Here is a 16084-nt window from a genome sequence, read left to right as displayed (position 1 = left end):
GACGCCTGACAATGCTCACAGTGTAGTGCGTTTATAGGCGATATAAGATCCGGACTATACCTTGTGCATGCTACCTTAGTTTGTGGACGGAGGTCGTTCAATAAGGCATGAGAGTAAAATAGCCGTCGGTCAGCTCCAGTAGAGCCAGAGGTTGTGGCCCTAGGCCCGTGACCGGCGCGGACGGGCGCAGACGGGCTCGCCTTTGGCGCGCCGCCGGCGCGCCCGCTGCGCCCGCCCGCTGCGCGGACGGGAAATGCGGATGTTTTTATCCATTGCCAATGTCAACCCGCACTGGAAAGGGTAGGCGGGTGTGGGGAGGTTGTGTTAGTGGCACACTTGACCAGTTCATCACCCGAGCATACTCGGTCCTTGAAATGGAAATCGCCATCACAGAGCGCCGCCTTTCACTTGAACCTCTAAATCACAAGCGTTCATCTCTAGGGCCACTCTGAGGTTCTTCAGTTTCCGACTTCGTCCCGTATTTAGCCGCCATTTTGTGCCTCGTCGCCATTTTGTGTTGCCCTCACTCAGGCAGCATGGCAAACGGAGTGTTTTTGCTTTTTCCAGCTGCTACGTGTCTCTTCTGTTAAAAAGTAACCCCATGCCCTTGTTAACAAAACCAAAGTCAGAGTCTGGCAGAGTTCACTAATCCATGTCTGGGTTGATTGATCCCTGTCTCGACTGACTATTTGGCTTCTTCTATTCTTTCCTCACTTTATCTTATCCGACTGGCTTTCACTATTCTCTCCTTGTATTCTCTTGTTACACAACTATCCTTTCAGGCACACAAATACGTCCTGCCACCTGCAAATTGGATTGTCGGTACTAGCACTGATTAATTTGTGGGGAGGGATGACACACGAGTTCTGAAAGAGCGGCTTATTTGGGACACCTGAAAGCTTGTTTTCCAACTTTTCCTATTGGCTTGTTTTGTATGTACTGGGAGTAAACGTTGTAAATATGTGTGCTATAAAATATTGTGCTCCATGGACTAAAGTGGCAGTCTCCTCAGAATCTATGCTGTATGTACTTCTGGGACAACTGTGCTTAGCTGCAGCTAATAAACCTGTTTTTCTACGCCCAACAGAGTGTCTCATGTGTTTGTTTGACATGGCAGGTGAACAAGGGGATTTAAAGTGTGCCCTGCACCGCCAGGCCCATAAGGCCCGGTTCTCCAACTGGCGCCCACCGTGGGGCAGCTTCAGTGGTAGCGGTTCAGCCCGAGGGTCGTGAGAAGCCTCGCAAGAAAATTCCGGAGGATTCGCGAACCACGCCAAGCGACCCCTGCATGTCGAAGTGGACCGAAGGTCTTTTTCAGCACGGCTACTCCTTTACGACGGCTGCTGACAACTGCTGCCCTGACTGCCGCCCTGCCTCGGTCCCTTTGGCGATGACTGGTATTGCAAGACATTAGACGGACCTTATGTTGGCGTAAGAGACCACTTAGTTAAGTTTTCGTGGGTAGCGCCCACTTCATTATTTTGCTTTTGAGTTTTGTCATTCGACCATTGCAATAGCCAAAGCCAAGGGGTGAGTACCTTTGTCCTGTGTTATTTGTTTTAAGCCCTTGAAGTTGGTAAACGGACCAGTGAATTTAAGATGCCTGGTTTTAGCAAATTTAGGAAGTTTTGTTGTTTTGGTTGTAATAGGGATTCCCGGCTTGAGGACTCAGGTCCGATTCCTCCGGTTGGAACTCCCACTTACGAGCTCTATTCTAAACATGGTGTTGGTCCCATTGCCTTTAACGAGGCATGGATCCGATACACGAAGAAAGATGGTGTTTTGCAGTGGCCACAAAATGGTAGCTTTGAGCCTGATATATTAGACAATTTAGAAGAAATTTTGTTTAAAAGAAAAGCCCGGACGGTAATGTTTGACTCTTTCCACCTTTGGCGTAAAGAAGCCAAGCAGAGAGAAATTCAGCAGGCAAAAAGAGATAGAAAAGCGAAGGATATGATGATCTTACAGGCTGCCCAACAGATCAAAGACAATGAGACTGATCGAGCGGTTGAAGTCTCGAACAGACAGCATCGTATGGCAATAGATAGATGCTACCCTGTGTTGCCTACTTCTCCACAGAGCAAGGATCTTGACGAAGATCCTCTAATGTCCCATTTTTTGAGATTACCTCCGCCTTATGTACCAGGTGCTAATGCACCCTTATTGTTGCCACCTGTCCAGCAACCTGTTGTTCAGCCAGTTGGTCCGGCTCTCCCACAATTGCCCCTTCCTGCATTGCCACCTGCGCCTCCTTTGCCACCAACTTCTGCATCTCAGTCTCCCTTGCCCTCGGTCCCTCTTGTAATGGTTAGTCCTTCTCCTCCTTTGCTTAATACCTTGTCTCCAGTTTTATTGCCAGATTCTTCTCCAGCTCGCAACCGGTTGGTCAATACTGTTTCTGGCCTTTTCACCCCCTTCTTTGGGTCTTTTTCTTTGACTCCTGCTCTGTATCGAAGGCAGTCCCGTAGTCAGATCCCAGGTTCCGATGAACGAGTTGCCTTGGACTCTCTTGCTCATAAATGGATCATGAGTGGTCCACAGTACAGTGTACCTTTCTCCAGTGAAATGCGCCCACGCAGAGATATGTTTTTAATGTCATGTGTGATGCTCTTGTGAAAGGATGGGAGAGTATGGAGTTGGATTTAGCCCCTCGGGGTCTGTTAGATATACAGGCTAAATTTGATAAGGGACTTATTTTGGGTTCCAGAGTTGAGGAAGCTTTAAGGACACTTGTCACTTTCAGGTCTTTATTTTCTTCTCAGACCTGATCCTGCAGTTAGACAGAAAACGAAACATTATCCGATGAGGAAAGTTCCTCCAGTATGGAGAGAAGAGGTTCCACAGGCAGGCAATATTCTGCGTGTCCCTGCTCATTTCCAGCGTATATGGGTACATGTCCCCTGGAAACGATCTGAAGTTTTAGCGCTCAAACAGTCTTTACCGGACACTCGTAAAAAATCCTCCTGGGTATTACAAAGAGCTATCCCAAACTGTTGATGTGTGTATTATGAATCTGGCCGATATTGGTATACTGATGGGGAATGTAGTTCCACAAGCGTTGTGGGCTCGGATTCGTAGGGAGGACCACGACCAAGCTTTAGGTGGTAATTGGGCCGCTATAAGTGCCGCAGATGCAGCACAAGTAGGTGGTGCTAAGCCAGATGATTTGATTACACAATTGCCTGGTAGAATCATCACTTTAATGAAAACGATGATGCCTGCCTTACATGTTAACTGGGATAAGTTGACTGCGTGTAAGCAGAAGAAAGATGAGAGTGTTTCCGATTTCTTTACTCGGTTTGAGGAGACGTTCATTGACCACAGTGGTCAAGATATAAGTACTGAAGGTGGACAGCGATTATTTGTGGATACATTTTTATTTAATTTACTTCCAGAATTATCACATAAGCTGAAAGATTCAGAAAGTTTGTGGGCTGTTTCCTCCTCTGCACAGATATTAGCTACTGCTCAATATTACGAGAATAGGGATAAGGAAGAGAAAGATAAGATCAAAAAGAAGACTAAGGAATTGGAAACGAAGGTTCTTTTGCATCAGGCTCATCCTCCTCGTTCTGCTCACCGGCATTTTCAACAGCCTCCCCAGCTTCAGAGGTTGTTACAAAAACCTGAACCTTTTGTTCTGCGACCTCTGCTAGGTCCTAATCAATGTGCCTATTGTAAAGAGGAAGGTCATTTTATGAATAGCTGTCCGGTTTTATTGCAGCGTAATGGTGGATTCCCAAAGCCGCCAGGCCGTAGTGGTTTTCAATCAGCACCTAGAGGTAGAGGGCGAGTTGCATTGTCTCAAGGACAGCGTTCCTTTCCCCCTAAGAATTCTTTGAATTATTTTGATCAGCAGAATACTCAGTCTGCGCAATATTACAATGATGATTATTGTGTTGAGGGTGAGGCTCAGGATTTTCACACTAGTTAGGACAGCCATGGACAAAGTAAGGGAGTCGTATCAGTTCCAGTGGATCAGAATGGGCCTGATGTTGATGCTGTTGCATTGGGTGTTTCAGAGGAATTTCTTTTGGCTACTGGTGCAATGTGAAGTTCTATCATTCACTCCAAACTCCCTGGGGCACCTTTGCCTGGCTTAACCAATGTTTCAGTAGGATTTTCTAGCGCCCCAGTTAATAACCCGGTTTCTTGTCCTTTGCCTCTTTCGATTGGTCCTTACTATTTGGAAGCCCGCTTATTTTGACGACTGGTTGCGGCGAGAATTTGTTGGGTTTGGATTTGTTGAAACATCTTCATGCAACATTGTATTGTTCCCCCTCTGGTGTTCATTTTACCTTAGGTAAGAAATTGGTTTCTCCTTTGTATTCATCTAAGGACATATTCCCACCTGAATTGCATTCATTTCCTGCTACGCTTTGGGCTACGGTCCGAATGATGTTGGGATGCTCCAGATTCCGCCTTATGTGGTTACTATTAATCCTATTGTTAAACTACCATGCATTCCTCAGTATAAGATTTCCAATGATGGTGAACGAACTTTCTTGGCTATTATCTATGATCTGGTTCAGAAGGGTGTGGTCAAAGAAACCAGAGGCAATGTTTGTAACAGTCCTGTTCTACCTGTCCTTAAATGCACTGATCCTTCTCAGCCTCCTGTATATCGTTTTGTGATTGATCTTTAAGATGTCAACAAAACTGTTGTTCCTCGGTTTCATGTTGTCCCAGATATCTCTGCCTTGATTACTATGATACCCACTTCAGCGGCATGGTTCTCGGTTATTGATCTCAAAAATGCTTTCTTCAGTATTCCTATTGCTGAGGAAAGTAGGGCTATTTTTGGCTTCTCTCTTGGAGGCCGAAGTTTTTGATTCAAACGTGCACCTCAATGCTATTGTGAGAGTCCCTCCTTTTACAGTCAGGCTTTGAAATCTCAGTTCGATGCTTTCACTTTGCCCCCAGGTGCTACCCTGTTTCAGTATGTGGACGATTTGTTAGTTGCTGCTGATTCAGAGGATGTTTGTAAGGATGTGACTGTTTCACTGTTGCGTTATTTGTCTGACCTGCATCACAAGGTGTCATTCTCTAAGTTGCAATAATGCTGCCAAGAGGTTACTTATTTAGGTCATCTCTTGTCGAAGGAGGGAAGACGATTGACCCCAGAACGAATTCAAGCAATCACACAAATGTCGGTACCATCCACACAAAGGGAGGTGCGTGCGGTTCTGGGTATTACCTCTTATTGTAGACAGTGGATTCCAAATTTTTCTTTGTTGGCTAAACCTCTGCTAGCACTTACTCTGAAAGATACGCCCCAACCTCTTCCTTGGACTGATCAATGTCAGAAGAGTTTTTCTGACTTACGTACTGCCTTCTGTTCTGCTCCTGTGTTAGGCACTCCAGATTACAGTAAGCCTTTCACACTCTACGTTCATGAAAGAGAAGGTTGTGCGTTGTCAGTCTTAATGCGACAATTTGGAGACAAACAACAGCCATGTGCCTATTTTTGGCTACATTGGATCCAGTAGCCAATGCATTGCCTAGTTGTCTCAGAGCTACAGCAGCAGCAGCGATCTCCATTCGTCAATCTGCTGGATTGGAACTAGATAACACTCTTGTTGTTATGGTACCACATGCAGTGGATACTCTTTTGAACAGAATGAAAACACAACACCTCACGAGTGCCCGCTTGTCTGGATATGAGCTGATGCTCTTGGCTAGCCATATACACATCAAGCGGTGTAATACTTTGATTCCAGCAACGTTGCTACCCATTCCAGAAGAGAAAGACACTCACTGTTTTCTCTGAACAGAGGAGGAAACGAAAGGCAGAATAGACTTAAAAGACACACCACTTGTGGACCCGGATGGGATCCTATGGGTGGATGGGTCTTGTTTCAAACTTCCAAATGGCGAGACGACTGCGGCTTATGCTGTTACCACCTTGTATACGGTAGTAGAGACAGCATGCATTGCACAGAATTCAGCCCAAGCAGCGGAACTAATTGCCCTGATCAGAGCGTGTGTGTTGGCTAAGGGAAAAAGAGTGAATGTTTACACTGATAGCCAATACGCCTTCGACGTGGCTCATAGCTTCGGTCGTTTGTGGAAGGAAAGAGGATTCTTTAATTCCCATGGGACTAAGATAGAGCATGGTCAGTTGGTGACTGACCTTCTCGAATCACTTGCTTTGCCTACCTAAATAGCAATAGTAAAGTGTAGTGCTCATAAGAAGATCATTGATGATGTGGGTCGCGGGAATGCTTTTGCAGATGAGGTAGCAAAACAAACAGCGAGAGATGCTACGGGTCGCATGTGTGTTGCAGGCACTGCAAGATGGGTCAGAGAGGAAAAAATGTGTGATGACACAATAGAAAGTGTGAGAACGATTCAAGAAGAGGCTTCTGAGAAGGAATTGAGTAAGTGGAGAGAAAGTACGGGAATGTTGGACGCGACAGGGTGTTGGACGGAATTGTCAGAACATCAGCGTTGGTTGTTACTAGACGCCTACGTACTGTCTGTAGTTACTATGGTGCATGGTCCAGCCATATCAGTGTAAAAGGAATATGTAAACTGCTGGCTCCAATATCGCAGAATGAAGGAATTCCTAAATGTGCGGAGAATGTGGTGAAACATTGTATAGTTTGCTTAATGCATAATCCAGGAAAGGGAACCCCAACTCCAGCAGGTCATTTTGCTCCCCCTACGTACCCTTTTGAGGTATTACAAATCGATTACATTCATATGGAACATTGTAACAATCTATAGTATGTTCTGGTGGTTCTGTGCCTTTTCCAGATGGATAGAGGCCTACCCCCTAAAGGACAATACTGCTTTTGAAAGAGTTTTTCCAGAGGTTTGGTTTGCCATGAATTGTCTGGAGTGACAATGGAAGTGAATTTGTAGGCCAAATTATGCAGAAAGTATGTGCGGGTCTTGGTATTAGGCAGAAATTCCATGCGGCAAACCACCCTCAGTCAGCAGGTTTGGTAGAATGCTATAATGGCACTCTCAAGCTTAAATTGGCCAGCACAAGTCTTGCTTGGCCTGACGAGCTACCTTTGGCACTTTTATCTATGAGAACTACTGTACATTCTCGTTTAGGACTCAGCCCATATGAAGTCGTTTTTGGGCACCCAGCCAACATATGGGGAGTCCCTCGACCTAAAAAGTATTCATCCCGTACCAAATGTTTATTGACTATTTGCATGACCTCACCACTAAATTGCGTGTTGTTCACCAACAGGTGCAAAACGCTTTGCCGGAGTATTCTTCAGATCCAGGTCACTCCATCCAACCCAGTGACTAGGTCTGTCTGAAGAATTTCCAGCGGAAAAAGAATCTGGAACCTCTTTGGGGCCCGCCTCGGTAAGTCTTGTTGGCAACACGTACAGCAGTAAAGGTCATCGGGAAGAAGAATTGGATACATGGCGTGCACTGTAAAAGGGTACCTTTGCCTTTACCTTTTGATCCATGGGTTCGTAAGGGTATAAGTGACAGTGAAGGTGAAAGGGTCCCTCGATTTGTACCTTTCAGTAGTGCATGCCTGGATCGAACGGACTCTGAGAAAGAAGACGACGATATGTTGCAAGAAGCTGTACCATTACATCTACGACTGAACACAGTAAATCCAGAGACTTTGTTTCAAGAACAAACAATACCTAATAAGACTTGGTACAACTTAAGATCCAGATCAATGAAAGACAATTGAACTACTTCTTTTTCCTTTTTCTGATTATACTTTTTGAGAGACATTTCTTTTTCCACTATCTATCAAGTTGCAGGGTCACAGTAGAAGTCTTAGGCTGTGACCTGAGTAGTGACAGTAGGTCTGCAGGACTTGCAGTGTCATAGGACGGCTAATAATCACAGCTAAGTGATCTAGGAAGATTGCAATGAGCAACGCTTTAGAGAATGGATATTAAAGTGGAAAAGAGTGATAAGAGCGAACGAACAAATAAAAAGTAAATATGAAAGAGTATTAGTTAGTACTTGTAGCATAACCTTATGTATTTTAATATGTTCATGTATTTTATTGGCTTGTGTGAGTTGGGTTGTTCACACTATGCAGCAAGCACCTGTTCCAACTTCTGTTTCCTTGTCTTTTCCTACCTCTGCCTCCCCACATCAGTTTCATACACTACCAGAACATGAACAAATTAGGAGAACAGAATACTTTAATAATTCATTTATTCAGGTATGTAATATAATGTAATGTAATGTAACGCGCTATTGTATAGCGCATGGTTACCCAGAGGCATCCCAGCGCTTATTGCAGTTATTATATCAGCATCAATACTACTGACTGTTGGGTCAGTGGGCTCATGCCCCATAACACAGAGAGAGGGATGTCATATTTAGTCCTTCCATTTTCCTACGAAGGCTCCGCTTGGGCCTATTTGGCCATGTTTTCTAATGTATATCAGAATGAACTTCGATATCCTCCTGGTAGTCCATATGGTGGTGGAGCAGATTTTAGTCACTGTTCTTTGATAAAGGGAATAGTGGCCATGGCTAGAATTGCTGAAATTAGTAAGATTACCGTTGATGAGAAACGAGCATATGTTGGCTGGAACGTGACTCGTTATGTTACTAGCCTTACAGATAAAGCCAGACGAGCGAGATCCCCACCAATTTGGACTGTACCTCATCGAGGTAATTTCTGTTTGCAGATTAATGGCCAAAATGTTAAAAACCAGCAGGAAAAGAATGTCTGTCCCCATACGTATATCTATTAACCTCAATTTCCTTCACCGTTAGTGCCATCACAAGGCACATATTTTGGCTGTCATGATAGAGCCTATAGGTGGCTTCCTCCCTACTTTTCAGGAATTTGTTATGTGGCTTTCCTTCTTCCTCCAACATATACTGCTCCTTCAGGTCATCATAGAAAAAGATTTGGCAGAGGGGTTATTGATTCTAAGGACACAGCAGGACAAGAAGGAGGTGACTTTATTAAAGGGTTGCTTCCTTTCTGGGGCCCAATCGCCAACAGCAGAGACATCAGACAACTAGTTTGTGTTGTTGAGGCTACCATAAATGTAACTTCCGGAGCCTTGAGTAATCTAACAGCCGAACTTCAGGTGGATCGCCTTATGACTTTGCAGAACCGGATCGTTCTAGATATTGTCCTTGCAGATCATGGAGGAGTCTATAAATTCATCGGGTCTAGTTGCTGCATTTATATTCCTGATAATTCCCCTACGGTATACCAAGCCATCTCTAAGTTGCATGTCATTTCCGAGTCTATACATCAGGACACAGGAGATTGTTCTGTGATGGTATGGTTTTGGGGACTACTGTCCACTTGGGGATGGAAGATACTAACTTTTCTCTGAATGGTTTTGGCCATCATTTTCTCTTGTTGTCTCTGTATACAGTGTGGCCCTGACATCTGCGGTCTTTGTGCCACCATGTGTGTCCCAAGGCCTGTGTCACAGAAAACAGAGAACCTTAAAATGATGTTGCAGCAACAAGTCGTCGACCTCATGGCCATTGACATTGACTCAGATTAACTTGAGTCCTTTGTGTTTTGCCTGAGTAATGGCAAAAGGAGGGTCTGAGGTTCTTCAGTTTCCGACTTCGTCCCGTATTTAGCCGCCATTTTGTGTCTCGTCGCCATTTTGTGTTGCCCTCACTCAGGCAGCACGGCGAACGGAGTGTTTTTGCTTTTCCCAGCTGCTACGTGTCTCTTCTGTTAATAAGTAACCCCCTGCCCTTGTTTACAAAACCGAAGTCAGGATCTGGCGAGTTCATTAATCCATGTCTGGGTTGATTGATCCCTGTCTTGACTGACTATTTGGCTTCTTCTATCCTTTCCTCACTTTATCTTATCCGAATGGCCTTCGCTATTCTCTCCTTGTATTCTCTCGTTACACAACTATCCTTTGAGGCACACAAATACGTCCTGCCACCTGCAAATTGAATTGTCGGTACTAGCACTGATTAATTTGTGGGGGGTGACACACGAGGTCTGAAAGAGGGGCGTATTTGGGACACCTGATAGCTTGTTTTCCAACTTTTTCTATTGGCTTGTTTTGTATGTACTGGGAGTAAACGTTGTAAATATGTGTGCTATAAAAGATTGTGTGCCACGGACTAAAGTGGCAGTCTCCTCAGAATCTACGCTGTATGTACTTCTGGGACAACTGTCCTTAGCTGCAGCTAATAAACCTGGTTTTCTATGCCCAACAGAGGGTCTTGTGTCTCTGTTCGACAAGGAAGGTGAACTCTGGGATTTAAGGCGTGCCCTGCGCTGCCAGGCCCATTAGGCCTGGTTCTCCAAACTAGCATTGGCCGTCTCCCCTGCTAATATTGACGAGCACACTGAAGGTGTTACCCCTGGTAAAGCCCTTCCAAATCCAAGCACCATAACGGCTAGCCTGGAGAGGCTTAATGTACTAGAATCTCCCAGGAAGTCGGTTACTCCATCTGTATTGGGGTCTGACACATCTAATGAGGATCACACTTCTACTAGCAACCCCATAATACCGGAGAGCTCCCCTGTGCAATTAGAGTAAGCGACTGTTGCAGGTGCTAGTTTAGCACCCACTAAAAGGAAAAGAGCTACAAGTGGCCTAAGGGGTGGATATTTTAAAACCTCTAAGAAGTTTAAGGCAAAAATCTTTAGAGGAAGCGAGAAATCATTGGGGTCAGGGAGGCCAGAGAAACTCATGCCAGCTAGAGGAGGAGGAAAAATTTTGACTGGTAGTCAGACTATGCGAAATCCCATAGAGCTGGAAAATGTTAGCCCAAAGCCAACCTCTATTATAGGCACATTACCTCAGATTCCCCCCATTGCCCAGATAGGGAAAATTCTGAAATCCCTGATACTTCCTGTACTCGAGAGGGTGAAGGTATTAACGGAGAGGCTGGACAGATTTGAGCAAGCCACACTCGAGAATTTTTTTCCCCTCAAGACACTAATCAAATTACATTCTAAAAATAGGCATGATGTGTGTGAACCGAAGGAAAACTCACTGGTGGATCTTACATCCACAGAGGCGAGGGTATCCAAAACGACAGAGGTAGCCTCTGGGCCTACGTCTGGAATGAATGCTGTAGTATCAGTTACACCAACTCACTGTGCCCAGCAAACTAGCTTAATCTCCAATCCGACCATGGCCAGAGGGCCCAAGGGACCCCGTCAAAGTATACCCATGCAGAGACAGGAAAATAATACCATCTCAAGTAAAAAGCGGGACAAAGTATAAATTTACCTGTATTAGCCCAAAAGCCCTTTTCGGTTGTGAATGGTGACACCAACCCACCTCATATTAACCTACCGCCAGAATACCTGCCTTATGTAGTTGTGCTTACAGGAGTCCCACAGCTCAAGGCCGGCAAACTAGAATCATACTATGAGCTCAAAAACGAAACCATGCATTGGTTAAACGAGAATAGACCTCTTCCAAGCCAACTTGACGGCCAGGTTCTCCATGTTAGAAGGGTCATTTGGGTTGGCAATAGGACCAAAGATGCTCCGGGGGATTGCATCCTGGTTCATTTCAGGGACGCCCGGGTTGCAAGGTTTATCTGTAACCAACAGTATGGCCATGATAGTATAGGAATCGGCACATACAACCTAAGCTATTTTCATTTGCAATCTGCACGTCCCCTGAAGGTTCGTCATCAGTTTTGGGGTGGGAGGCAAAGCGGTTTTTACCCTAACAACTACTACACCCATATGGCCTTTGTTCCTAACGGAGGCCCAGATGGCCATGGGATGGTCCGTGGCTATTGACATGGCGATCACCCCCCTGTCAAAATGTTAATGATTGTAGCGGATATGATTGGGTTTAGAGAGTTGAGGAAGTCTAGCAAATCACCTAGGCCCACCCACATCCCTGACAATACTTTTTCTTTAAATGCTTTTAGCCACATGAATATGCCAGTGTCTGATATTCCACCCACCCAGAATAGCCGCAGGTTTGTTGAGCCAGAATGCCCGTTACTGGAGACCCAAATTAGGTCCAGTATGCTTGTCACACAGCCCTTCCTGGAGCCAGCTGTAGCTGACACTGCTTTTAGGATTCTCAGCTGGAATATAGCGGGTATCTCCAAGAAAATAGATCTACCTGAATGGAATACTCTGATTGAGTCTATTGCAATATGTGTCTTCCAGGAGACCTGGAGTATGAAGCCTTGCCACAAGATCGGCTATACCACTCACTGTGTACCAGCAGTTTCCCCACCTACAGGGAGAGGTCGCCCCTCAGGAGGTCTTCTCATATGGGTTAGTATATCTCGGGGTTGTCAAATTTTGCAAAAGCAAACTAACTCCCCAGATATATTAAGAATCTCAGCTAGGGGGCCTCGGAGAGGGCGAACACTAGAAATATTTAATATTTATGCTAGGGGCACTAAAGGTGGTTCTTTATCTCCCACAGTCACTATCATTGAAAACGAACTCAGGCAGTGTCTCGATAGCATGCATGTTCTGGTCGCGGGGGACTTAGACTGCACATTCGAGCCCCTTGCGGCAGAGGACATCTTGGATATCACCGAAGAGGACGCTAGGAGGGGTATACCCACATTAACAATTCAACCAATAAAGAGGTGGTCCCAACGGGCCATACAGCTGAACACGTTAACCATGGAATTGGGTTTAAGGGCGGTAAATGGCAGAACCATCTCGGACCCATCTGTAGCCCATACGTTTAATAGGGTAGATCACTCCTCAAGGATAGACTATATCCTCCTAGACTTCAAGCTTTGGAGCCTTATGCATGATATGGAAGTCTTGACCACTGTGGATAGTGGCCATTATCTGCTATCTCTGACCTTACACCCCTTGTGGCCTTGTGTAAATGGGCCAGTCGAACCAATTAAAACATTGTCAACTTCAGAAGTTTGTCCATCAAACTGTGGGAGACGCCTCAAATGATGTAAAGTTGCTCTGGATGAGGTTAAAATCCAGACCACAGCGGCCCTTCTGGTTGCGGCCCAGACAAAGTTGGACACTATTACACTGGATTCTTCGGAAGTATCTGTAGTTTTTTGTGATACTATTAAGGCATTGGGTAACTTATTCCTAGTACAAAGCAGAGGTGCGTCACAAAAGGAGCGCCAGAGACCTAAGTGTAACCCGAACTGGTACTCTAAAAAATGCAGACCAAAGAAATCTGCACTTATTAAAGCAGTTAAATACAAGTCCTCGAGCTGATTCAGCTGTATAGGAAAGTCTACAAGCTGACTATTATTGAAGCAAAGAAAGATTGGGAGGACCAGTACTGGCAAGCCCTAAAGGAAGGCAGTGTGGGGAGGGATTCTAGTGGTTTCTGGAACCTAGTAAGGGCTAGGAATAGGCCCATTAACACCCTTATCACAGGCAACATCACTGGTCAAATGTGGTTTAATCACTTATCGACACTATATACCAACCACCTGAATGACAGACAGGGGCTGACTATACCAACTCTAATGGCCCCCATAGGGGAGCGCAAAGGCCATTTTTTCACAGCAAAGTAAGTGGAAAATGTGATCAAATATTTAGTGCCACATAAAGCAGCAGGCCCAGATGGGATTACAGGGGGATTTGCTCCGTCTCAATTTTATCGAATGGGGGAGGCTTATCTCAACTTTACTTAATGCCATCAACAATGGCGCTGCAATCCCAGACTCATGGAAGGGGGCAGAGGTCATCCCAATTTTTAAGAAGGGGTGCCGGGACAACCCTGCCAACTACTGACCAATAAGTTTAATTGACCCTACTCAGAAGATCATGGGGAAGGTGGTACTTGGGAGAGTTTTGCAGTGGGTTGATGATAACAAAATCCTTTCGGACTATCATGCAGGATTTAGGACTGGCACAGGGACCATCGAACAGGCATTTAGATTACTGCTCATATATTGGAAAGTGATCCTAATAGGCAAAGGCAGTCTTTACCTTGCGTTTATAGACCTCAAGACTGCCTTTGACCTGGTGCCCCGGGATCGTTTGTGGGGGGTATTGTCCGAAATAGGGATGCCCGCGTATATCTTGTCAATATTGGTGAGGCTCCATACTGGAAATTTTGCACAGGTGAGGTGGGGTACTCAGGGCCAGAAGTCAAATAGAATTCCAGTGAATAGGGGTGTCCGCTAGGGATTTGTCCTTGCCCCCACTCTGTTCTCACTTTATGTGAATGGAGCAGTGGAGCACTTGCTGAAAAATCCATCTGATGCACCTTCCCTGGCGGGCAAGCTTATTCCAACTCTCCTATTCGCTGATGATACCCTCCTCATCTCCAAGTCCCATGTGGGCTTACAGAGCCTCTTGGACAGCTTTCAGTCCTTCTGTACCTGCATAGGGCTTATAATTAATACTGATAAGACCAAATACCTGGTGTTGAACCCCCTTTAAAAACTCGGACGACCGCCGGCCCTGAACCTTGTGCCCCTGGAAAGGGTGGCGGAATTTGATTATCTAGGTATCCGCATGTCAGATACAATGCAGTGAAACCCACACTTACAGAAGTTGTTATTAAGCCACAAAAGGGTAGTGGGGGTACTCCTTAAGGAACAGCGCTCTTCTTCAACCAAACCTATCACCCCGGTTATAGATATTTACAAGGCGAGAGGAGTTAGTGCAGCCCTTTATGGTGCTGAACTGTGGATTACATGCAACATAGATCAGTTATCCAGATCCGAGAACAAATTCTTTAAGGACTAGATGGCACTCCCACGGAGTACCCCCACGGTACTACTGCTACTCAACTTGGGGTGCCGTTCGATCAAAGATCAGGCACAAATCCGTCCGCTCCTACTATGGCTCGGTTACGGCGAGTCCCAGAATTAGCCAACTATGCGGATGGGTTGTTGGAAGTAATGTCGATGTCGGGTTGGTCCAAAATCAGGTGGCTCAAATATGTTACATTTTTGCTTGGTGAGTTGGGGCTTGGGGATGCCTGGCTAACTATATCTGCTCCCCCCAAAGTGGTCCTGAAGAATCTTTATTGGAAGTGGGTATCCAGTAAAGCAGCTCTGACTCTAAACATGGCAGAGCAACTGTCGACTTTCTGAGGATCAAGGATGTGGCAGTTCGGGAACCCTACCTTGATATTATTTTCAAGCCAACTGACAGGGCATTGTATTTTAAATCCAAAAGACTTAATGAAATTGTATAATCAGTGTTTTTAAATCAAATTTTTTATGCAGTTTTTATTCTTATTGTATATTACTTTTAACTAAATTGTACCTCGAGTATTGTATAATTTGTTAGTATTAAGTTACTGTATAAGGTTATGCTTTTAAAGATATGTTCTTATCGAAATAAAGCCTTATACAACAACATATAAATACAACCTCATCATACACACCACTTTGCATTCAAGGGGCATTCCCTAGGTGTTGCATTGGGTGTTTGCACACAGCACTCATAGAACAGACACATCTCCAGATTTATTGGAAATCATAAATCTGGAGATGTGTGTTAATGCTGCACCATCTTCCAGTTGGTGTAAAGTTACAACATGGAGAATTGTTTTCATTTCTCCTCATTTTTTCTCTTTCAATATATGCTGCATTGCACAGCATACATTGAAGGAGAAAACTTACTTTACTGATTGTTTTTGAGCAGGAAGGTGTGTCTTGCAGCACAAAAACAAATTCCGCATGACACAGATATCCTTGCACCATGGTGTAAGGGTGCCTGTGGCACCGCATGGCTGCAGATTAAGCAGCAGTGCAGAGGGAAGCATTGACTTGCAACATATTTGTGTACATATGTTGCATCCCTGTGCTTCCGAAGTACCACAGCATACTGCAGCTAAAGAGCTAACAGTGTCATGCTGCAGCACTTCCTTATAGTTCTGCACTTATACATCCACCATACACTACTAAAGCATTCCTTCAGTCAATTATGCACTATACATACATTCAACCAAACTTTCACACACTATCATACAAATATAGCTCTTTCTTTAACCAGAGAAGTTAGTTCTGAAAATAACTTTTTTTTGTATTTTTGTTTTATATTTTGTTTGTAGTTTTTTGAACGATTTTGTGATTTTTTTGTTTTTTCAAAAGAAAAAAGGATGAAAAAAACTGTCAACTTCAGGAATTAACAACCCAGAAAAAGAAAAGGTCTAACAGCAATGGTTTCTTTGCGCTGTACAGGCTAAGTCCACAGACTGCTCTCCAT

The sequence above is a fragment of the Lissotriton vulgaris genome, chromosome 6, assembly GCF_964263255.1.
Source record: "Lissotriton vulgaris chromosome 6, aLisVul1.2, whole genome shotgun sequence".
NCBI classification, from domain to species: domain Eukaryota; kingdom Metazoa; phylum Chordata; class Amphibia; order Caudata; family Salamandridae; genus Lissotriton; species Lissotriton vulgaris.
The sequence above is the reverse complement of the archived record's forward strand: the minus strand, read 5'-3'. Positions refer to the sequence as shown.